This window comes from Prosopis cineraria, unplaced genomic scaffold, assembly GCF_029017545.1.
Source record: "Prosopis cineraria cultivar Desert tree isolate PC_DT_omini unplaced genomic scaffold, ASM2901754v1 PC3, whole genome shotgun sequence".
NCBI lineage: Eukaryota > Viridiplantae > Streptophyta > Magnoliopsida > Fabales > Fabaceae > Prosopis > Prosopis cineraria.
Genome location: NW_026555334.1, coordinates 4508660 through 4534223, shown reverse-complemented (window position 1 = coordinate 4534223; position 25564 = coordinate 4508660). Strand labels below are relative to the sequence as shown.

The 25564-nt window shown below is 29.5% G+C and overlaps 1 pseudogene; it reads left to right on the top strand.

The window, feature by feature from the left end:
- The first annotated feature begins 18292 nt into the window (after positions 1–18292).
- On the top strand, positions 18293–25061 carry LOC129304719 (BTB/POZ domain-containing protein At5g47800-like; annotated as a pseudogene).
- Positions 25062–25564: the final 503 nt, after the last annotated feature.

The window sequence follows — 25564 nt, the reverse complement described above, 5'->3', positions numbered from 1 at the left end:
TAGTTATACAATATAATATCTTGTTTAACAATATTTTTTAGTTGAATGATATTTTAACCCTCATGAAAAAATAACATAATTAACAATAAGGGGTTTTAAAAAATAAAATTAAAGGTTAGGAGAGTTAATTTTAAACTTTTAAAGGTGAAGGATGTTATATACAACTGTCTCAAAATTCAAAATTTTTTTATGGATTTTAGCCTACTAATTAAATTAATCTTCCATCTCAAGCTTCCTATATATATATATATATATATATGTCATATGTTATATGCTGTTATATTAGTGGTCCAAAAAGTTAGAAAGATGATTCTGAATTTTTTTTTTAGGGTAAAGGTGCAAATTTGGCTCAAATTATTTTTTAGAAGCATTTGATAGCCTAAATTATCAGATGGTGCAAAATAAATCGCAAACTTTCAAAAATAAAGCATCTAGTAGCCCGTCGTGAATTTCAACTAACGGACATTATGTGGGGCCCACAATGACATGTGTCACGACACATCAGCATGGTAAAAGTGTAAATTTAACCACAAACTATTTTTTGAGGAGCGTTGGGTAGCCTCTACTATAAAAAATAGATCATCCAACACCTTTCCCTCAATTTTGACCAAACACCGTTTATTTTCATACTTATGAGGCTCATAAAGCATTAATATCTCCATCTTCTTGCCTTCGTTCTCAATCTCAACTTGAGAAGAAGAGGTTTAAAAAGTTTTTATCTAAAGATGTTCACGAAAACAACGCTAACAAAATAAAAGAAATAATTCATGACTAAATTAAGCTAGAAGTAAGCTTTTCACATGCATAATAAAATCAAGTTTTTATTTTATTTGCATCGTCCTTGTGAATGTCTTTAGATAAAAAACTCATTGAACATCTTCTTCTAGAGCTTATATTGAAAACAAATGCAAGAAGATTGGAGAGATTAATATTTTATGGGCTTCATAAGTATGAAAATAAACAATATTTGGTCAAAATTGAGGGGAAGGTGTTGGATGATCCATTTTTTTTATATTAGAGGTTATCCAGCGCTCCTCGAAAAATAATTCACGACTAAATTTACATATTTATCATGCTAACGTGTCATACCTGTGTTGTGCCACGTGTCATTGTAGGTCCCACATAATGTTCATTAGCTGAAGTTAACGGCGAGCTACTGGATGCTCCATTTTTGAAAGTTCATGATTTATTTTGGACTATCTGATGATTTAGACTACCAAATACTCCTGAAAAAATAGTTCATGACTAAATTTACTACTTTACCCTGTTTTTCAAAGTGTTTGAGTTTGTCAAAATTGATCAATGCTACACATATGATGAATTGGAGGAGAAAGATCCCTTTGTAAATATTTATGGCGTAATTATCACATAGTCATTGATGGGCAATGGTAACATAGCACACTTGGATGAATTTATAGGGATAAAACTAATGGTCCTAATAAAAATTAAATAAAGATGGGATACTTTAATATTTAAAAAGAAAGAAAGAAAATTATAAATTATATTAACGGACCCATATACTCTCATACACTCATTCTCGTGATTTGGTGGTAAGAGAGCTTTTTAATTTCCTCAAAATTATTACTTTAAAAGCGCTTTTTCTAGCACCCAAAATTTTTCTTTATTGGGCTTTGAAGGGTTGGCTTTGACTTTAAGAGTTCAGGCTTAGGTTTGATTGGGTAGAAATGGGAAGGAATGGAATGAAAATTTGAAGTGATTGGATGTCTATATATTAATGGACTGGGTGGTTCCACAAGTAGAATATTATATTATAAACGCTGGATATATGAGTCTATCATCTAACATAAATACATGAAAGATGTAAAAAATGAAGTGTTAAACATTATTTCGATTGTTTTGAGTTTACTCTGTTAGGGTTTCACACATTTGAGGATTGAGTAGCGTTTTTGACCCTAAAAACATTTAGGTAAATTTTCTGGACTTGATGTCTACTCTTTAATATAGGTTTTTAAAGGGGGTTTAATGAATGCTTATTGTTACATTCCAAATTTTGGGCTCAGAAGCTCAGGAATAAGGTTAGATTAAGGAGGCTATTATGCCTAGTTTAACAAGAGTCCTAGAAGTGCCTTGAAAAAAGTAGAATGGTTCTTAGGGAGGGAATCATAATTTTAAAGTTTCTCTAGGAAAAAAGTATAAATATTATTAGAAATTAGAGGGAAATGCACGGGAAGTGAGCCAGGTAAAACCCGGAAGAGTCCATGGTAAACTAGAAGGAATAAGTTAAGCCTAGGAGCATAGCATTAGAATCTAATTAAGATTTGTTTTACAGAATAATTAGTACATTTACAAGATTGAGCTCAGAAAAAATTATTTGACAAATTTATCCTTAGATTTTGAATCTCTAAAAGAAGAATCACAGTTAAATCTCAAAGGTTATAATAGATTCAAAAAGGACTTAATAAGATCAAAGTTAGATTTTGAAATCATAATTAAATCTTATGATTGTAGTAAACCTAGTAAAAAATTACTTAAACCATAAAGTACAATAGTTTTTTAGGAAGATAATGGTTTAAGATGAGTTTAGAATAAAAAAACCTTTTAAATTTAGTAGCTAATTATTACAGAGAAAGTATTATTAACTTTTTCTTAGATAGCCAAATTGCTAACTACGCAAACAAAAGAAAGTAAAGAAAAACAACGGCCTATTCAAGACCAAATTTAATTATTAAAAGTTTAAGGGTATTTAAGTATAAATAAGTATTATATATATTACAAGAAAGTATCCATAGTTAGAAAATAAGGCAAAGGGCACATTAACTTGAAAAATGTAAAGTTCAATTGGGGTTAAAAGTATATTTTTGAACATTTGGGTCTTTAAGTGTAATTACCAAGAAAGGGAAATTATGAGAAATTTAGGAAAAATGGGAGAAAGGTTTCTAAGTGATTTTTAAGACATATAGGAGATATTAAAGGTGAAAATTCCTTAAGAAAAATGTATTGACTTAAAAAATCTATTTTGGAATAAAATTTAATAGGGAGAATGACAAAAAATTATCCCCAAATATGATAATTATTTTATGAGCTCTAAGGTCTTGCTTGGTATTAAAAAATTTTAAGAAATTACAAAATTGCCTCCAGTTTGAATGCTTCATTTGGCCATTGACTAAAATTGAGTAGTGAATGACAATTTACTTATGCAACTTTTTTTAACCATTCAAGTACAAGGGTTTGAAGGTCGATAATTATTTTAGATTTGTAAGTAATTACTTCGATTAGGTGATTAACTGTAACATCCTCGATTTTAAACTAAATTAATTAAGTCTAATTAGATTAATTGAGTGTATTAGTGAGGTGTGTGGCTAGAAAGACCTAACAGGCGTGTTTGGTTTCAATTTTAGCCTAAACGTGAGTTCGAAGGAGAATTGGGTCACCCAAGAATGAGAAGAGAAAGAAATCTGAAAGGTAAGATTCTGTGCTACACGCCGTGGTGCATGCATGCTAACATACCGAGGGAAGCTTCTCTGTGCCATGTGCCACGGTGCATTATGCGTCTGCCGCAGTGCATGGACAATTTTCTATAGAAATAAGTCTGTTCTGCAGCTCATGAAAATGAGAAGAAAGGGAGAAATTCAAAAGTGCATCTGAAGAGTGTGCTAGGGCTTAAAAAGTTTGAGTATTAGGAGTATTTTAGAATTTATAAACATTAAAGGTAAGCTTCTTACACCTAAATCCTTCTCTCTTCTTTCATTTTCTTAGTGGTAGAAGTTAGGGTTTGGTTGATAATGATGATTTTTAGTCCATATAGGCTATGAGTCTAAACCCATTGACTTAGATAGAGTTAATGGGACTAGATGGAGCTAATAAAACTTGATATTTATAAAGTTATAATGATTGATGGTTGAGAGGCATTGAATATCTAAAAATTTCTCATAAATGTGTTAGTTAGGACAATCTGGTTCCATTAAGGACCATTAAAGAGGTCAATAATATTAATGAGGGTTAAATAAAGCTAAAAACCTTAAGGATACTTTTATATGAGCCAATAATAAATCTTGAGTATTAAGAAGTGTTGAATTATTAGTGAAAATTAGCTCAAATGTGGATATTGATGATTTGCATTGTAAATGCTTGTAGAGTGACTATCTTTGACACCATTCAAGCTTATTGAAAGCTTTGAAAGTGAGTATTAAAAGGGTGAAACCTTTAAGCTCTCAAGGTTCGAGGTAATTAGGGAATGCTATTTTATACTTTTGTATGTTAATTAGTTTAATGATCAATAATTGATCAACGAAATGTGAAAAATAAAATGAAATGCGAGTGTGGGATGAATTTCTTGAGAATCCATTAGGTTGATTTTTATAAGTCCAATGACTTGCTATGTGAATTCTTTGAAAACAATATTAATGATTTTTGTATTGTGATTTATTAAGATTTTAATGATCTTGTGGTTGGTGGAGTACAATGATTTCTTGTTAATGAAGTTTCTATGAGTATATATGTTTATGAGGAGTTTAATGATGTGTAAAATAGTGGAGTTCAATTATTATGAATGGGTGAGGTACAAATATTATGAAAATATAGAGTTTAATGACTTGTTTTATTTGCAGTTCAATAATATGAATCGTGATAAGGTATAATGACTATGTATTTGAGGAGTTCAATAACATATGTGTTGTGGAGTTCTATGATGTGTGTTAAATGTGAGTTATTGCATATTTGTGCATTACATGATCATGAGAGATGAGAGTTCACTTGAAAAGAAGAATAGAGAATTAAATTTACATGGTAAGGCTCTCATACGAGTTGAATGCTTGCCTGAATTGTTATATGTATATTGTCACACTTGTTCAATGAGAGACTGTCCCACTGATTCAACGATGGACTTGAACTTAGCTAACTATCCACTGGTTCAACGATAAAGTTAATTTAGGGAGTATGACACCTTGTAGTTCCAAAAAATGAGAGAAATTGTGTTTCACAAGTGAGTTGGGTAAACCTTGAACAAGTAATCTCCTCACAAGTGTTTAAACTAAGCAAGTTTTGAATTATAGACTATCCCAATGTGCTATAACCCACCGTTTTCATGTCAGAGGAATAAGAAAAATATAAGAGAGTTGTTATTATGCATATAGTGAAAAAGGGCACATAATTATCTGTATTGTGACCCTAATGATGAAAATTATGAATTGAGTCTTAATTCCTTTCGAGTATATGTCAATTAATTGTGTGACAAACTCTCTCCTATATGAAGGTTGTTAAAAAGCATTATTTCACGAGTATGTGCTATTATGCCTGGAAACTGAATTTATGCTCTTGAACGTTTTACATGATTTGGAAAATTAATTGTACTTGTCACTTGCATTTAAATTAATTGACATGCATTAGTATAAGTTAGTTGGACCTTAGTTACTGAGTAGTTGTACTCACCCCATTATCTTCAATATTATAGGGAATAACTCAAGAGGACTTGAGAGAAGAAAGCAACTAGAGGCTTAAGATTGCAATCCTATTTACTAGGCCTCTTTATTTTTGAGTCTTTATATGTACGTGAAAATTAAAATTGTCAACTATGAATAGTCCATTTTGGTTCTCACTTGAATTATGTCTTTTATGATTTGTAAGTGTATTTTGGGCCTTAAGGATTGGGTTTATATGCGATATCTATAATAAGATCAAAATACTAATGCAAGTAAGAGTTAGGTATATTGTGTGATGTTTATGAATTATTTGATGAAAAAGGTGCTTGAACTCCTCCTTCTATATTTTTAAATTAAGGGGTTGAGTATTGAAATTATGAATTATAAGTATTTGATATGATATGGTGCATTACACAAGTTAGTTTTGGTGTATTGTATGTGGTTTAATGGTGTCAATAGTTATTAGCTTTTGGTGAATGATTTGGACACTTAGTTTTGCAAAAAAGGTTGAAAAAGTGTAAATTTTGAAAAGAATGTCTAAATTTTGATTGTGTAATTTAATTATGAAACCAAAAAAATTAGTTATGATTCAAAAAGAACTTTTCGTAGACACCTAGTTCGTGTCAATCAGATGTCGGAAGAAGAAATGAGGCATACTAAAAGTTGTCCCAAAAGTTGTTAAATTGACAATAAAAATTTACTATCATGGAACGTGCACCGCGACGTGTTTGCCTTTATGCCATGGGCCGTGGCTCATGCCACGAGCCACGACCCATGGCACAGAGAAGAACATGCCGCGGTGCATGTTCAACAAGTCGTAGCGCACGCTCTAATTTTTATAGAATCACTTTGTTTTCTGATTCTTTTGTGAATGCACTAATATTTGAATTTTGAAATGACCCATGCTTCCACAAAGTTGTAAACTCTGATTTATCTATTTTAAAAATCTTTAAAATGGTTTTAGTTTTAAAAATTTAGGATCCCAACTTAACTATATATTTACAAACTTAGTAAATTTGTTTTTACCTCAATCTAATCTTTTAATTAATTGAGATTTGGAGTTAATCAAGATTAAAGGAGGATGATATTACATTAACTAAAATTGAGTAGCCAATGACAACTAACTTTTTGCAACTTTTTAAACCATTCAAGTGTAACAGTCTAGAACTGAGTAATTATTTCATATTTGTAAGTAACTATTTCAATTAGGCTGTTGACTAAAACTAAGTAGCAAATGACAATTAATTTTCTGCAACTTCTTTTAACCATTCAAGTGCAAGGGTCTGGAAATCAATGACTATTTCATAGGAAGAATGGCAATTAAGGACCTCATAATAAGATAAATGCCAAACTAATATTTTTAAAGATTTCTATTACTAAAACATGGGAGAATAATTATTAAATTTGGGAACTTTAGTTGTGAAAATATTTTAATTTGATATTAATTTTTTTGTGAGGTCTTTACTTATCATTCTTTTTATTTCATATTTTTTTTAATAACTATTCCAACTAAGCTAATGACTAGAACTAAGTAGTGAATGACAACTAACTTTTGGCAACTTTTTTTAACCATTAATTCAAGTACAAGTATTTGTAAGTGAGTGACTATTTCATATTTGTAAATGACTATTTCAATTAAACTATTGACTAGATTTGAGAATGACAAGTATGTTGGATAGAATGGCACCCAAAAGAGGATAATCAAATGTCTTAGATTTTTTTCAAAAAAAAAAATTCAAAAAAATGAAATGGTCAAAACTTAAGAAAAATATAGCACAAATGAAGGTTTTGAATCAGCTATGTAAAGCAAGCAGTAAAAAGTGAGGCAATGAGGTTTTATAATAAATATGAGTAATATTTGAGAAAATTGAAAAAAAAAAATCTATATTATCTCATATTATTCATAACTTATAAAGAGTATTTAAGAGTCATCCCAAACTCCATGTAGTCCATCTACAGAAAGGTGTTTAGCTCAAAATAAATTAATACTATGCATATTCTCATGTGGATTATATAAGGTTTGAGGTGAGTTTTATTATTTATAAATTATGAATAATGAAGGTTTTAAAATATTTTATATGACATATTTTTAAAATAAATCAGAAATAGTCACAAAATTGAGATTCCATTTGGCAAAACATTCTTTGACAAGGGAAACAAAATCATACAGATTATTCAAAACGAAGGAAGCAGGAGGTGGGCTGATATTGGTGTGTGTCTTCCCAAATGTGGAAGATGGACACACAAATCAATTGCTTTATTGAAATAATTTAAACATGGCAGGACCATAATCATGGAGTGACCTTTGACTAACCCAAATTTTCACATTAGGTTTTCCAAACCACACTAATTATTCTTGTAGTAAATGTGTTACAAGTGTTACATAGTAAATTTGCCCTAAAGACCTAAACTGTAGGTTCAGGAATGTTTGGACCTTAAACTTATTTTTTGTGTAATGTTTTTTTTAACATTTTAAAACAATGCTATCTTGCCTTATTATTAATAAATATTAATTTTGATCATTAGTTGACCTCAAAATTATAGAAAATGACCAAAAAATGTAATATTTTAGAATCTTTGTCTGTAATTTTTGGGTCATTTTCTATAATTTCTTACCCTCTTCTATATTTTTTTTGGGTTTTTTCTATAATTTTTTAATTAATAAATAATTAAAGTTAACTTTTATTAATGATATAAGTGATATTGCACTGTTGTCAAAAGTTGAAGGAAAATATTATATAAAAAATGAGTTTAAAATATTAAACACTTCTAAACCTATAATTTATGGGTAAAATTACCTTTTAATTATTGTTACAAAATATTCACTAATAATATAATTGGATGAAATACAATATACTCCTTCCAATAAGAGAACTCTCTAACCACCTTTTCAATGAAGTGGTTAACCATTCATTTTATTTTGAATCCAAAATAAATTTTTGAATTTACCAGTTTAAATGGTAAAATTTTTAATTGTACATTGTATTCTGTTTCATAGTTAATAATTTTAAATAAAAGCAATATTAACAAATTTATAGTTAATATCTTATCAAGTAACTTATAATAAAGACCACACAGTTTTTTTTAGAATATGCCTTATAATTTGGACTTGAATTAGTATTCTTTATTCTTTAATTTATTTGATTTTAATACATCCAAAGGGTTGGAATCTTTTGATCTCTACCCACTGTATACTATAACAGTATCACATGAGTGAACATGAAGTATTAAAATTTGATGTCTTTTAAATAAGGTAGAGTTTACAATATGAATGAGGAGTAACTATGATAAAGAGCTTCCTTTCATTCGAGGCAATCAAATCCAAAATATTCCGAGGATATTGAGATAGCTCGAATTTGAGTTTAGATTAAATTACATTTTTTATTTCTTAATTATTCACTTAGAAATACTTGATATTTTAAACATATTTGTAAGGTAGTTTTTCCTTTTAACATTTAAAAACAATACGTTAAAAATATTATTACAAAAAAAAATTTAACTGTTAGTTGACTCCAACAAATTACCAAAAAAAAAAGACTCAAAATTTATAAATAAGCATGCTATAAAAAAAATTAATATTGACTAAGTTTTCTAAATTACAAATAAATACTAACAAACAAATGTTGTTTCTTTATTTATGTAAAAGACTATAATACAGTATTGACCAATAATTTGACTAGCTATTAGATGATTATTATTAGATCACCGTTGTGGGTAACAACATTGGTATGTAATTAAAAAAAATAAAGTTGTTTAAATAATATCTTATTGAAATATTAATATTTTAATATTTAATAATTTAAATATTATTATTATTTATAAAACTTTTTTCAAATTTATATATCCTCTTTTCAAAATTAACTGTTCAACTAGTGTATTTGAGATTTATAAGTGAATATGTTTTTAAGGTTAGTTGAGTTATAAATTAAAATAATTTGATAAATTATAAGTCTTTCTTCGTAATTTATGCGTCCTTCGAAAATTTATAACTCAGCAAGTATATTCAATAGCTAACAGTACATGTATTTTTTACCTTAGTTAAGTTATGCATTAAAATACTAAAAAAGCATGATATATTAATATATTAGTGTCTTCATCTAAAATTCAAGTCTTTCTACATAAATTTATACCTAGCGTTAAAAATGCGTTTATTTATAAATCACAAAATCGCTAGTTTGGTTGTAAATTTCTGGAGAATTTGTAAATCTCAAAGTTTTGTAAAATTTTATAAATAAAAATAAAAATATTTTAAATTATTATATATTAAATTATTAATATTTTAATAATATATTATTAAACCAAGTATAATATTTTTTAATGAAAAAAACTTATACACTCAGCCTTATATACCTAAAATTTTTGTTTTTAATTAAATCAAGATATGTAAATCTTTTATAAATTATTTATTTTATGACAAACTTTTGTTATTAATACTATCGATACAATAGTGATTTGATAATCACTCAATAGCTGGTCAAACTTATTAGGTCAAATTGATCAATCAAAATGGTATTTTTATTTTTTACATTGACAAAAAATAGAATGTCTCTTGATATTTATTTATAATTTATAATTTATGATAAGGTTTAATTGGTATTAATTTTATTATATGAAACTTATTTATAATTTTTTAGGTTTTTTTGTAATTTTTTAATGCAATTTTTAAGTTAACTAATGGTTAAAATTAACTTCTTTAATAGTAGGGTGTATCTACAATACTATTTTAAAATATTAAGGAGCAAATTACACTACAAATAAATTTAGGATACCTAATATATACTTCAAAATTAATACTCTTTTCATTTCTATATATAAAAAAAAAATTATATTATACATTTGAGAAATTGGGTTGTGAAAATAAAAATTGAATTAAAATACCCTATATTAATCAATATAAGCATGCATTAATTATTTTTTATTAATTTAAATTGTAAAAGGTGATATAGAAAAAGTAATAAATGCTTATTAAAATTGATGATTTTGCTTGTATAAAAAATAAGTAAAAAATAATAGTTTATCTAACAATAAAAAATGGAGGGAGTAGTTGAGGGGCAAGAATATTTTCTAACCCTTTAAATTTATTATAAATATTAGTTAGATTATGAATGATTCAAAAGAAAATTAGCTATAAAATTAAGCAGACATGCATGCACTCGCTTGTCATTGGTCTAATTAATGATGATGTCTACGCACCATTTCATATATGTTTCATGCATGCTTGACCATATTGTCTCTTGCGAAAAATTATTGTTATATACTTCTTCTATCTTAAATTACAAAATACTTTTAAAAAAATTTTTTCCTCTTAAAATATAAGATACTTTAAATATATTAAAATTTTATTAAATATACAAATTTTAATATTATTTTTTCTCTTTATATAATTAATTTATGTTCATTTTATTTTTAATATATTAAATAATGAGTATTTTTAAAAATTTATATTTTTGTTTTGAAAAGATAAGATTGTTAAGTGAATTAAATGAGGTTTATTAATATATGAGATTTTATCTAAAAATGTCTTATAATTTAGAACGGATGGAGTGTTTAATAATTAATAATTAATAATTAATAATGACTCAAAAGCATAATAAATTGATCAACATGATAATTTTATACGTCAAACGAACTCCTTTCTTAGTTCTTTGCTTTAACAAAAAAAAAAAAAAAATCCTTTCTTAGTTCTCAAGTCTTCAACTCTCTTTCTGTCAGACATAATCATCATCAGTAATCCTCTTCTAAGAAATTAACGATACGATCCTTGTGTATATTAACTAACTAATTAAACACATTACCTTTTTTGTTTTTTGTAGTAAATACACACACATATATTAAAGTATGTCCGATTAATAATTAATAATTATTGATAATAATAAGATTTAATTTGTTAAGAAGCTGTGTATGGGCTATAGAGAGATTGATGATGAATGATCAATGTATAAGATCATGATCATGTTAGTTATATATATAATTGAGATCTATCATGATCATTTTCATTGTCTTCATCAAAGAAATAATTAAAATGATAAGGTGGTCCAAGAATTCATTAAAATTACGATTTGATTATATATAATTTGCATGAATTTCGAGGGAATACTATAGACGCGGCAACTGCAATCAATTATGAGCTTTCAAGGTAAGGATCTATATACAGAAAAACGGGAAAGGAAGTGAACATTTCTAATTATTTTTCCATTTTTTTAAACTATGTTAACACTTAAAACATAAAAGTAATGAGCTTAGCAGAAAATAGGATTGATCGATGAGTTAATAATAATATTTTTTTGGCCAATATGAGTTAATAATATGTAATAAAAAAGGAACAAACTGAATCTTCAAATAAGTAGTAATTAGTCTAAATAAAAGTCGAACTTTAAACTACGCATGATTAATTCCTAATTAAACCCAATTAGAAGACAACTATGAGTGAGACAAGAAGTTTTGACCAGTCACTGTTATGATATAAACTTAGAAATTTTTTTTTTATGCCTTGGATGAAATTTGATATGAGCTGTAGTACATATTCACATAATTCATGAATAATAGATTTGTTATAAATTTTATACTATATTTGACAGTTAATGTGTTTGGCCAAAAACTATAGTATAAAAATGTGGATGATAGTCCCTTGTGAAAATAGTTACTAATTGAAGATGCCATAAATACAAAGAAATATCACATAAAAATCAAATAATAAAAAGCTATCCACTAATTTATGGTTGGTTTGCTTTTGTTCTTTTTTTTTTAAAAAATATTTTGTAAATAATTTTTTAAAAATTATTTTTTCAAAAAGAAATAAGATGAAAATACATTTGACTATGTTAATTTGAAAATAATTTTAAAGTTAAAAAATCGCTGATAGTAGTGATCATCAATGGTTAAGGATAATAGCTTATTATAGTGATTGATAATACTTGAAAATAATTTAAATAGTCAAATAAGTTGTTTCCATTTTCTATTTGTAAAAATAAAAATGATATTTTTTAAAAATAATTAAATTTAAAATACTTAGTCATATTACTTTTTTAATTTTTTTTAAAAATAGAAATAAAACAGGCAGCCAATATATTCTTACTTTACACACCTTTTACTTGTTTTCTAGTTTATATACTTAGCCTATTTGATTGATTACTTAAATTATTTGTTTTTAGTTAAATTAAAATATTTATATCTTTTATAGATTATTTATTTTATAGCAAATTTTAGTTATTAATATTATTAATACATTAAAGCTCACATTTCTTGATTTGATAAGACAAAAATATATCAAGTATACAATAGTAAGTATATAAGTCTTGTCCTTTTTCGATATAACCTGACTTTACAATTAATGAATCAATTAATACATCAATAATCAATAAATAAAACAAAAATTTATAAGAAGCCTGACTTATTAATATCTCATTAGCCATGTGACTCAAACTTTCTATAGAATTGCATAAAAATGTTTAATTTTAATTAAGATTTGTAGCTATAAAAATTTTACGTTTTTCTCATGAGAGTCTGAGTTATTTTTTTTAATTCAGTTAACTTAAAAAAATTTAAAAATTAGAATCTATCTGTTTTATGTTATCTTATGAATAACATAGCTTCCTATAGGTTTCAAATTTTATAATAGATCAATCAACACTATCACCAACATCATAAAATATAAAATTTGAAAATTAAGTTACATTATTTATGACCTATAAATAATGTTTTTTATCCTTCAAACCCATGAAATGCAAGAGGGGTCTATATAGTTGAATGACAAATATAGAATTTATAAAGATTCGTAATTTATAAAAGTCATTAAAACTCATTATTGTTTAAGTGCAAGGGTAAAACAAGGGTAAATAAGTTTTCCCATATAAGTTGAATGACAAAATACAGAATTTATAAAGATTCGTAATTTATAAAAGTCATTAAAACTCATTATTGTTTAAATGCAAGGGTAAAACAAGGGTAAATAAGTTTTCCCATATAATCACCCAATGTCCTGCAACACTAAAAGGATAAGGAGCTAAAAGAAAAGATGCTTCTTCATAATTTCTACAAATTAAAGTGAGGCAAGGAGGGTCATTTGTTAGCAAGAATATGGATAGAGTAGACTCACAAAACAGGAAACAAAGAAAACAAGAAGCACACGCATGTACATGTGGAGATCCAGAATCCAAGAACTTTAAGAGGTACTTGGCTCGACTCGTAACTCTATGGGCATGCATTTACAAAGGAAGACCACTCCTAGACCCTTCTTGCATTATTCAAAATATATTATTCAACTCTCTAAAGAACTCCATTAAATCAGTCTTATTATTTATAAGCCATTAATTGAAAATTAAACCGTAAATCTAGAAGACGAACCATTTACCATCCAAATCAGATTTGTGTGGTAAATGGTGATCTTCATAAATCCTACAAATTAAAGATTCCAAACAAAATAAGAATACTTCCACAAAAAAAAAAAAAAAACAGTATCTTCAAAATAGACGGCCTGCCTAAATAATAAGAAATCACATTTGTGTGTGCTTTTTCTTTTTCTTAGTTTTGTGAGTCTTCTTTTACTTTGTTTCTTATGCTTGATATTTGATCATGTCATCTGTTGAACATTGTAGGACCTTCTTTTAGGGGCAAGCAGGCTTTCCTGTATGAGATGGCAAGTTGATCAAAAAGATGCAAGGAAATTGGTTTTTTTTATTCCATCTCCTTTTTCTTTTAATTCAAAAGGGTATTTTGAACATTGCATATCTGAATTTGTAAACACTATAAAGATTTGAGACTACATAAGTCATATATTTCACGGGACTTTGAAATAATTAGTGAGCTTCTATAAGACTTAGGAGAGATTTTCTTGAAGAATTATTGAAATACCCCCTCCCCTCCCCTTCATCTCAATTAAACAAAATGCCTAAAAATCTCTCATCTTCCTTCCTTTTCTCTCTATTGAACTAATCACTAAGTCTTTTTGTCAAAATTTATTAAAGACTAAATTTATATTTAACATAAAAATAGGTCTTCTTGCCTTGAAATTTAAGTTTTTCAGAAGAACTTTGAGCATTGAAATTTCATGAAATCTGCTTCAATGAAACAATGAATGGATTAATTAGCTGAGATTTCTTATCATGAGGACTTGAAACTGAGAGTTACGTAGCCAATATTTCTTCCTTTAGTTTGTCGGTTGTTGATGGTGCCTAGTGCTTTATTGCAAGAGAGCCTCTTGCTTAATAGTTAGTGAAATGTCTTTTAACTTGAAGGAGATAAAGATTGAACAGATTGAAGGGATAGGAGGAAACAAAAAAGAAATTAAAAAAAAATCAGAATTAATGTGAATGACAGAAAATCATGTGGGACCTGAAGGCGTTGACGCACGAGTGAATGAAGAGAGACGACGAACACAAGAGACCAGAACACAAGAGAAGGCTGCCCGCATCAAACAAAACAAGAATCATATGGTGGACGCACGTCACTAAACAGTGATTTTGATCCCATTCGGACTCTGATTGGATATCTTTCAAATAAAAAAATTGATACCTTGTTATTTATTTATTAAAAGGCAATTTATTTAACACAATAAAAGGTCCATGCAAACATATTAATTCTTGATACTTGATATTGATTTAGCTGGTAAAAAATGTGAATGAAACTTATTTCATAAAAGTGTGAATAATTTGTACTTTTTTTTAAGAAAAAATTGCTGCTTATTGGATTTTAGATTCAAATAATGTTGAGCTTCAAACGAGAACAACTCTTCAAAAGGCGTTTTTTTTTACATTAATAAGAGATTAAACTTAAATTTTTTTATTTAAGTACTCATAATTATCTTAATTAGGATTGACTATTAAGAGTAATTTTTAAGCATTTTTTATTTAGTTTGGGTCTTGAAGAATAACTCATCAAACCTTTTGGTTTTCCATAAAAAGTTGAAGAGTAGAGTCTTGATGAAAAATCTAACATGAGTTGAGTCTAGTAAAATGAGATTTTTATATATATAATGAATCAATATTTAAATTTTTATTAGGAGAAGTAGTTACTTATATTTAATATTTAATTCTACCTCGAATATGATTATTTTTAATTGGGGAATATTAATAAAAAAGAGCCTTGACGAAAAGTATCATATTAGAATAACTTTTTACTATTAGAGCTTGATAGTATTTAATTTTTCCTCGGAGGATCAAATATTAATATCATAAATAAAAAAAAAGGAAAAAGTAGCAGCACTAACAGTGGGGAGTATTTATTTATTTGAAGGCAAGAAAATCTGCTTGCTAATAGAATCGAACCTAATAAGGTACCAAAATGGCAAAAAGGATGAGCATGGCATCACTGATGCACACAATTTGTGCAGCACCATTACCTAACTTTAAATTAACAAGTAACAAAACATAGAGATACTAGATACTCTCTTCATGTTCAATATTATTAAGTATTTTTATTGGATTACAATCCTAATAAATTATTTTTAGAATTATATACTTTTTTATTTATTTTATATTTTATAGGGTATTTCAATTAAAAAAATCATTAATTATATTTTCTAATAACGAGTGTTTTTTTAAATCTTATTAATTATATTTTAAAAGATTAAAAAATTTTATATTTTAAATATCTTATTTTAGAATGAAGATGTATAATTGTTAAAAAATGGTGGGCACAACGCATGATACAAAACAAATATTCTTTCGGTTTATATAATTAAAAGTGTAAGGTGTTTTTAGTATTTTAAGATATAATTATTGTATTTTTTAAAGTGTTCCTACTACAGAAATCAATTTATATTTTATTTTAGAATAAAATATCTTATTAAATAAAAATAATTATAAAAAATAATGTTAATTTAAAGATAAATAATTATTTTATTAAAATAAAATTTAATTAAATATATTTTATAATTTTAAATGGAAAGTACAGATATGGATGTCTGTGTTTCGTTTCCCAAACAACCAACCCACAAATCTCACTCTGCTCCACTCTTTCATGTTTCCTTCAACTTTTTCCATTTCACGGCTTCGTGAAAAATAGTAACACAATAATTAACTTGACTTTCTGTCGTTTCTCCTTTTATTTTTACCAGATAAATTAAACTTACTCAATTAAACTGTACGGAAAGCATCCAGAAGATTGAAATTTTATGAATGAATTTCTTTTCACGTATGTAGATATAGCTTGAAAAATAAATACGACTTATTTAAAGGAATTTAAAATTTGAAAAAAAAGTTAAAGATAAAATAATTGAAAAAAACACAGTTGGTTTCAATATCCCTTGAATAATATTATTGATTTAAATCTTGTGAATGCAAAATATCACACTGCAAAATTTATTGACATCTATATTGTTAATACAGTTTAATTCAGGTATCAATGAACTTTACAATAATTAATTTTCTTATGTGAAATTTTAGCATCATTCTCCCTTTATTTTTAAGATAATTTTTTACAAATTTTTTATCCAAATATAAATATCCCTCGTAAACTTCAAAACATCGTACAGTTGGCCGTTAAAAATTTTTTGGTCGTGTATAAATATTTTCATAATATATCATACTTCATACATAAAATATATATAATTAATTACTAACTAATAAGCATGTAAAAATGATTTTAAAAATATTTATATGTCTTTTATAATTTAAAGAGATGGGTCATATATTAATGGTTAGTTGTTCTAATAGAAAATCTACATCTCTTACTTAGAAAATGTCCTGATTTGAGCCTAGTGTTAATATGTTTGTGTGCATAAAGAAGGGTTAGATTAGGAGTAAAATTAAAAAAAAATTAAGATTAATTACATGTAAGTTAATGAAGTTTTTCTTTCACTTAATAAGTAAGTAGGACGAAAAAGGACAATACACGTGGCCGACATGCATCCAAGGGGGTCCCACAAATGCGCAACAGAGGAAGAATATCCCAAGATTTAGTGGGGGGAAGCATGATGACGAATGCACACCAGATCTTTCCCCTATGTCCGCGTGGGCCCGACCCTCAGCCCCTACACCAGCTTCACCTCCTCTTCTTTCTCTATTGCTGTGCATGCTTTTTTCTCATTCAATCATTCTCCACCATTTCTCAAGCCACCACCCCAATCCTTTTCATCTGTCACTTTCCATCATGCCACTGAAAATAATTTAAAATGTAGGGATTTAGCTTATATTAGGATTAAGGTTAAAAAATATGTAGAAACTTTTTTAAATAGCTTATAATAATGATATATGGGTGTACTTTAATTTTACAAAAGAGGTAAACTTTTCTCAACCCGTTAAGTTTATAAATTTAATAAATATTTATATATTATTGTTAATTTAAAAATATTAAAAAAATTTATAGAGAATATTTTTAAATATTTTTACTTCTTAATCTTTTATATTAACTAATTGCTTAAAAAATGAAAGAATTAATGAATAATGACTAAATAAAATGCCTATTTAACTATGTAGAAGAAAATTGAGATATATTTTGATCGCTCTTTATTAAACTTGTTTATTGTTATTATTATATCCAAATGAAAAATAACTAAATTATAGGTTTATGCTAAGGCGAAATTTCAAATTTTGCTATGCTATTGGTTTGCAATTCACAAAAATTAATAAATCATGTTTTTTGTTTTGAAACTCTGACATAATTGTAAATGGATGGTTGAGATGAATTATTTAGTATTTTTTGATAAATTCAAATCCATGATAATAAAATGTGATTTCAATATATAAATAATCACTAATCACACTTCTATTTCTTCTCATCCGGTAAGTGCGGATTTACTAGTAACACGACTAATTTGGATCCCACTAATCACATCTTTTTAATATATGACCCTTTCTTTCTCTATCATATTTGAATATATCAATATGCGAAGAAAGAGGGTTAACAATTTTAATTCTTTTCATTGCCTTCCTCTTCTCTACCTTTCTCTTTTTCCTTTCCCTTTTCCTCTTTCTTTTATTTCTCTTCTGTTCTGTTCCGTTCCTTTTCAAGCTGCTTATCAATTATCATCCATCATCATGCCTTGCTTTTGATGCATTACTATGTTGACTAATCCCAACGAACCACTCTCCCTCCCTCCATTTCTCTTTCTTTCCCTTACTTTCCTGCTCCCCAAACACTTTCACTTGGTCTCTCTCTGGCTGCTTCTAACCGAAACAAATTAGCCCATTATTCGTCTTTCTCAAGATTACTTGAATGAAACTAATAAAGCACTCATTCTTCCTCACCTTCTCTGCTTCTTGTACGTAGAGGTTTATATGCTTGGGTCTGAAGTTTGGCCTCCGTATCTATAGCTCCGTGCTTCTCCTTCATCAACCTCTTCCATCAGTTTCTGCCAAATTTTGCAGCCTTTTCTTTTCTAAAGTTTCATCTTACTTAGATTCGATTCAGCCATCTTGAGTTTTATGTTATGGTATGTTCTCTATTCCTGTGTCTGTGTTTCTCTTGTTAGTTTTTCAATTCTTTAAACAAATTTCCACACTTTCAATTAGTATCTTAGGTGTTTGATGGAATGCCTAATTGGGTGATGTGTAATTTGATTGAAGCATTCTCATTGACTTGTTGAACAATTAAAAGCTTAAGATGCCTTTCTGGTTCTGTTTTAAAGATGGAGAGCACTTTTACCGGATTGATCTTTTTTTTTTTTTTTAAATGCGTTGAAAATAACTCAGTGTAGGTTCTACTTTAAAAAATCCAAAAGGATAGGGACAAAAAGGAAATGATAAATCCTCCTTGTTGGATGGGCAGAAGTTGACCTGTAGTGAATAACTTTATCAGTTTCAGAGGAAAGTGGCTATGGCCACATAATTGGCCAAATACCTTGCTGGATGCCAATTAGCAATCAGAAGATGGATGCCAATGATTCTGTGTAGACGAAAGCTACTCTGACAGTAGCCATAAACATTTTCTGAAGTTTCACGATGTTCATGAAATTGGAATCTGTGTGAGCTAATTCTAAAAAATAGGATGCTTGAGGATTTTATTACATGAAGCATCGCTACCTGAAAAACAGAGCCATATCGTATTAAACACTCAAATTAAGCACATCACTAAAATATTTCCATTTTGTCAAGTTTTTATTGTGCCATGTCATTGAGTTTATATCATATCGTACCTCATTCAGCATTATTATTGATGCTTCTTGGATTTTGACACAACCTTAATTGGAAATAAAACTACAAGTTCATTTTTTCTGTCTGAATGGTGGCAATGGGTTGTGCCATTTATTTTGCCTCAGTTCATTTCAAAACTATAGTCAAACATGCACTAAGAGCATAACTAGCAGGCTGCTTTTCTGAAACAAATGCTGAGATTTTAGTTTGAAATTTGGAAGAGAAAAGAAATTAATGGGAAGAGGAACAAGAAAAGCCTGCCTCTGCCATTCCTGAGTCATTTTTGCATATTTGCGTTCAGTTAGGAAGCACAATGAATGTGATTTCACAGCCTGATCTCATCCTTAATTATGAATCAATTTTTCATTCAGTTAAGCAGCATTTAGTAACACATCCTCCCCCCCCCCCTTACTTGGTTCATGATATGGAATCCTTAGTCTCTTGAGAAACGATTGCAGTGTGTATTATGACATATCTACTTCGGATTTGTTCACCCTTGTGATTTCACAAGGTCTCACATTATCGTTTCCAACTTGCAAAAACGGCATTGGAATTCCGTACTATCTAATTATCTGTTCAACACCTCCACTGATATCATATATCAAATCATTTTTAAGTCCACACATGCCACTACTTTTAATTTTAATCAGGTTTTGATATAGAATTCCTTAATTTGTCTGCTTCATATGAAGCGTGAACTTTCTGCAAATTGCTGTATAATTTTTTTCTTGGTGCAAGCATATAATGAAATGGAATTTGCACTTTCGGCACAGCTGAAACTACAGTGGCTTATGAGTAAGCTTGATTAGTAATTTTTACAAATCAAATTAATTGATAATGTTTAAGAATAATCAACATATCTGATAGGGAAAAATGATAGCTTATAAGTTGAGTTAGCTAAGAAATCACCGAATTCTCTAATTCTTCAGTTTCTTGCTGCTGTCAGGAACTTGTACAAGAGGCAGAATGATCTGAAGTCTGATACGAGTCAACAAGAGTATTCTGCATTCACTTAATTCTTTTTTGCTTCACTATTCTGCTTTGAAGTTGAAGTCAAGTAACTTCAAAAGTATACCAACAGACATTTGCATTATGTCTTTCCTAGGTCTTAAGCAGTTGGTGTTTCATAGACTATTTTATCATCCTCTTTCTCAGGGCATGATAGCGTATACTGGAGTAGTTTGTTATATTTCTTTCCTTGCTCGTAGGTGAGGTTACTTTGTTCTACATGCTGAAGAGCCCTCGAGAGTTCTATACAGCGAACTGAGAATGACAGGGGCTTTATTTAATTAAATTTGATGTAAGGCTCTCTTGCAGACTGTGCTTTCTTCAAGTTTTATGTATTTAGTAAACTTTTCTTTTACATAATTTAGAATGATGAAGACAGAATCCTTCTCTTATTTTTCCTCCATCTTCCTATCATTCCCTTTCTTCCATATCTTCTTTTTTTTCTTTTCCACTTTTTTCCTTCTATACTTCTCTTATCTAAAAGTTTTAGTCGAATTGGAAGCTGGCACATGTTAATCTGTCTTCTGCAGCTTCTAGATGATCCTTGTTTCAGCTTTATTTATGTTATGTGTAATAACTTACTAGTCAAAGTAGTTAGCCGTTGATGACAAGGCATGAGCTGATTGGGTCCTATATGTAGACTCTCGTGTTTCTATTGGTAAGTTGAAGAAGTTAGTTTTTACAGATGACATTTCACCTGCAGAAGTGTTCTGTAAACACCATTTACAATTTGTCTCTGATTCCAAAAATAATTTCTTTCCATTTAAATTTCATTATTTCCTTGCAAAAGCTTTTTAAGCCTTTCTACTTTAGATATTTCATACTTATGCATCTGCAGTTTTTTCCCATAGAAGTAGTTAATAAACTGACCAAGGTATCAAATACTTATTTTATGAAATATGTTGTTTCTTATAAGGAACAAGCCATCTTTTTTTCAGTCAAGCATTTGAAGTAGGGACTTTTTCTGACTATTGGGTGAGACCAAAACGATCGACAATGAAGTTTATGAAACTTGGAACAAGGCCAGATACTTTCTACTCAGAACAAGCCACTAGGTACTCACAGTAATCCTTTTCTGAGATGATGTACACAATCTTTTTGTACTATTGATATGCAAATAAACATGAATTCTGATTATGCAGGACTCTAGTTTCAGAGGTATCTTCAGACCTTGTGATACAAGTCAACAATATCACTTATCAACTGCACAAGGTACCGAAGAAAGAGGGAGTCACTATTATATTTTTCAGAAATAGTCTTTTTATTGGAGGAAATAATATAATTATGATGAGAGAAGGGGAGGCAGAGGGAGGCCAAATTTAATCTTTGTTCATATTTAATTCTACTTTTGTTTGCTGCAGTTTCCACTTCTTCCAAAATGTGGCTTACTGCAGAGGCTTTGCTCTGATTCTAGTGATTCTGAGTCTGTTTCTCTAGAGCTTCACGATATTCCGGGAGGGGAAGAAGCTTTTGAACTCTGCGCTAAGTTTTGCTATGGAATTTCAATAAACATAAGTGCTCACAACATCATACCTGCACTCTGTGCTGCCAAGTTCCTTCGAATGACTGACTCCATTGAGAAGGGAAACTTTGTTGGTAAACTTGAGGCTTTCCTGAATTCCTGCGTACTTGAAGGTTGGAAGGACTCCATTGTGACACTGCAGACCACTGCTAAGTTACAAGATTGGTCTGAGAATCTTGGTATAGTCAGAAAGTGCATTGATTCAATTATCGAGAAAGTTCTCATGCCGCCACAACAGGTCAAGAATTTTGCCGTTTCTACTTCCTCAAATTTCTAAAATTTCCATAAAACAAGTTTAGATAGATACTGTCTATAAAAGAGAGATGAACCAAACTAATCGTAACGATACAATTATGTCATATGTGAGTCATACTAAAAACTGCACCTAAAATACTTGCATATCATGAGTGAGTTGATCTATTGAATATCAGGCAAGTTTTCTCAGAATACTAAAGCGGGTTCTATGCATCTGCATGGAGTTTGAGATGAACCACATTATTCATGGCTTGTGAACAGTGCAGATTCTTGCAACTTTTATAGAAATTGATTTTTAATTGTTACTCATTTGGACATTTGCTGAAAAAATGAAGATCCTCATGTGCAGGTCAAATGGTCCTACACTTACACTAGGCCAGGGTACAAGAAAAACAGAACCCTGGTGTCCCAAAGGATTGGTGGACAGAGGATGTTGCTGATCTTGAGATAGACCTTTTCCGATGTATAATCATGGCTATCAGATCAGCGTATGTGCTACCACCACAGCTTATAGGTGAAGCTTTGCATGTCTATGCCTGTAGGTGGCTCCCAGGGATCACAAAGCTTAGGACTTCAACAAGTGCAGCATCTCAAACAGAAGAATCCAAGGGGAAAAATGGAAGGATTCTTGAAACAATTGTAAGCATGATTCCGGCTGATAGAGGTTCAGTTTCAGTTGGCTTCTTGTTAAGACTTCTCAGAGTTGCAAATTTTCTTGGGGTCTCGCCGATGACAAAGACTGAACTAATAAAGAGAGCCAGCCTACAATTTGAGGAGGCAACAGTGAGTGATCTGCTTTACCCTTCAACATCATTTTCTGACCATCATTTTTATGATATAGATATTGTTCTAGAAGTGTTGGAAAGTTACTTGAAGCTTTGGAAAAGAATGGCTCCTGGCGCAGTAGAGAGCAGCTACTTTTTAAGATCAATTAGAAATGTCAGCAAGCTCATTGATTCATATCTTCAAGTAATTGCAAGGGGTGATAATATGACAGCGTCAAAATTTGTTTCACTTGCTGAAACGGTACCTGATGTCGCCCGAGTGGAACATGATGACCTGTACAAGGCCATTAACATTTATCTTAAGGTGAAGTATTGATATTACACCTGCATTGACATAAAATTTTGGAACCTTCCATGTCTAATTCTTATATTCTAGAAAAATATCTATCTAAGATGCCCAAGAAACGCTGCATTTTTGCTTTTTTTTTTTAATCCATTTCTTAAAAAAACCACTATGTTTAAAAGGGTCAAGGTGCAAAAATATCCAAAAACTTTATTTTTATAAGTTTTTGATATCCTTAAGTCAACAATGATGGATAAATATCTATTAACTATATAAAAGAGTCCAACCTTCTTCAATTTATTAAATAACTTGACGTTAACCTCACAAATTGAGGAAGGTTAGCCTTTTTTATAAAATTAATGGATATCCATGTATTATTATTGACTTAAGGATACCAGAAGCTCATGAAAAAAGTTCCTAGATATTTTTGCACTTTAATCCTTTGCAAAATTTCTATAACAAAAGAACTAGTTTAGCAGCATTTAGCAAAATATTTCAGAAATTTCTTTCGGCAGGCATTTGATAAATTATTTGTATTTTTTTCATTTGATAGAGGTTATTCCTATCTAAAAGAAATTTCTTTTCTGTTTCTTTCCAGAAACCAGAAGGGAGGAAAAAAAGATTTCCCTGCTATCATTTGCTTTGATCAAGAATAGGAGCTCTTCTTTTCTTTCGAAACAAATTTTTCCTCTTCCCTGGCCCTTTCAAACACGCACCAAAATAGTTCTTACCCGTTAATAGAACCACTTCAATATACTTAATGAAATGTATATAATCAGTTTCATGTTGAGTTTTACTAAGACGATATGGTACATTTTTAAAAAAGTTTCATTTCCTTGTAATATTTTCATGGCATTAACAGGAGCATCCTGACTTGAGCAAGGCCGACAAGAAGCAGCTGTGTCGTATTCTGGACTGCCAGAAACTGTCCCCAGAAGTCCGAGCTCATGCAGTGAAAAACGAACTTCTTCCATTAAGAACAGTTGTGCAGCTGCTCTACTTTGAACAAGAAAAAGACTCCTCCATGTCAACGACTAGCCACCAAAAATTGCCAAAACCTCATGAGCTTGTTCTTGGAGCCAAACAGAGACCAAAAAACAGAGACAGCAACGGGAAGCAGTATCCTATTGGCCCAGATAAAGAACTCAAGAGAGAAGAAGACACAAAAAGCATCTCTCTTCCTATAACCAGAGAAAAAGATCAACCCAAAATTGAGAGATCAGACAGTAAATTGCCAGCGGAACTAGAGAGGAAGATGGTTATAAGAGGAGAGGTTGAAGAAATGGGACCAGAGAAGGGAAGGGAAGTGAAAGAAGAAAGTGTATCAGGTGGTAGCAAGTTGAACTTGGATCCTAAGAAAAGCTTGAGAAGGGCAAGAAGTAAATCAGAGTATGGCCGTGAAAGAGGAAGATAAAGAGAAACATATATCATAGACGCAACATCATCTATTTAATTACTTTTATATGTGAACTTAGTAGTTTCAATTATTATTATTTTATCTTTTCAGTGACATAAATGTTGTACTACAAGTACAAGCAGATAAATCTTTGTACTTTACTGTTTCACAGTAAAGAATTGTGGTTATTTAGGAAATATTTGAGAAATTTCTGTTGTATTTAGCTTTTGAAGAGGTCGATGCAACATTTGGAATTTGGAATACTCTGAGATTCGTACATTTTCCATCGCATTGCAATTGTAATATATCACTGTATCCTGAATGGTAAATTGAGAGAATAGACTTTGGAATTGTTTGGCTTTGTTCCTAATTTTTGCTTTTCAAAACCATTTTGTAAAAATTTTTTTAAAATTATTTTTCAAAACAAAGAAAAAAAATAATTTGAAAACAATTTTAGAGTTAAGAAATTGGCCGATAAAGAATGAATAGTGGTTAAGGGAATGCAAGATGATGGGCATATCATTATGAAGGGATTGAAGTTTGTAGAATTCAGAAGAGTGGTTCAGAGGATGAGGAAACTAATGTAGAGAATACATGATTCTTATAATGGGATAGGGCATGACAATGGAGAGAATAATGGCTCATTTGATGAGGATGAGGATGAGGATGAGATTGGAGGCAGTGATGAGCGTGACTCCCATAAATCTTTGGTAGAAGTAAGCAGTGAAGATAGTGACTAGCTACCATAAGCCATTGGGAGAAGATGATTGAGCCAGTGGAGAAGGTGAATGGAAATTAGTGATAGCTTTAACACTAGGGTTGACGGATATTATTTTTTGCTTGAGCGAGTAATTTGAGTAGGCTGTGT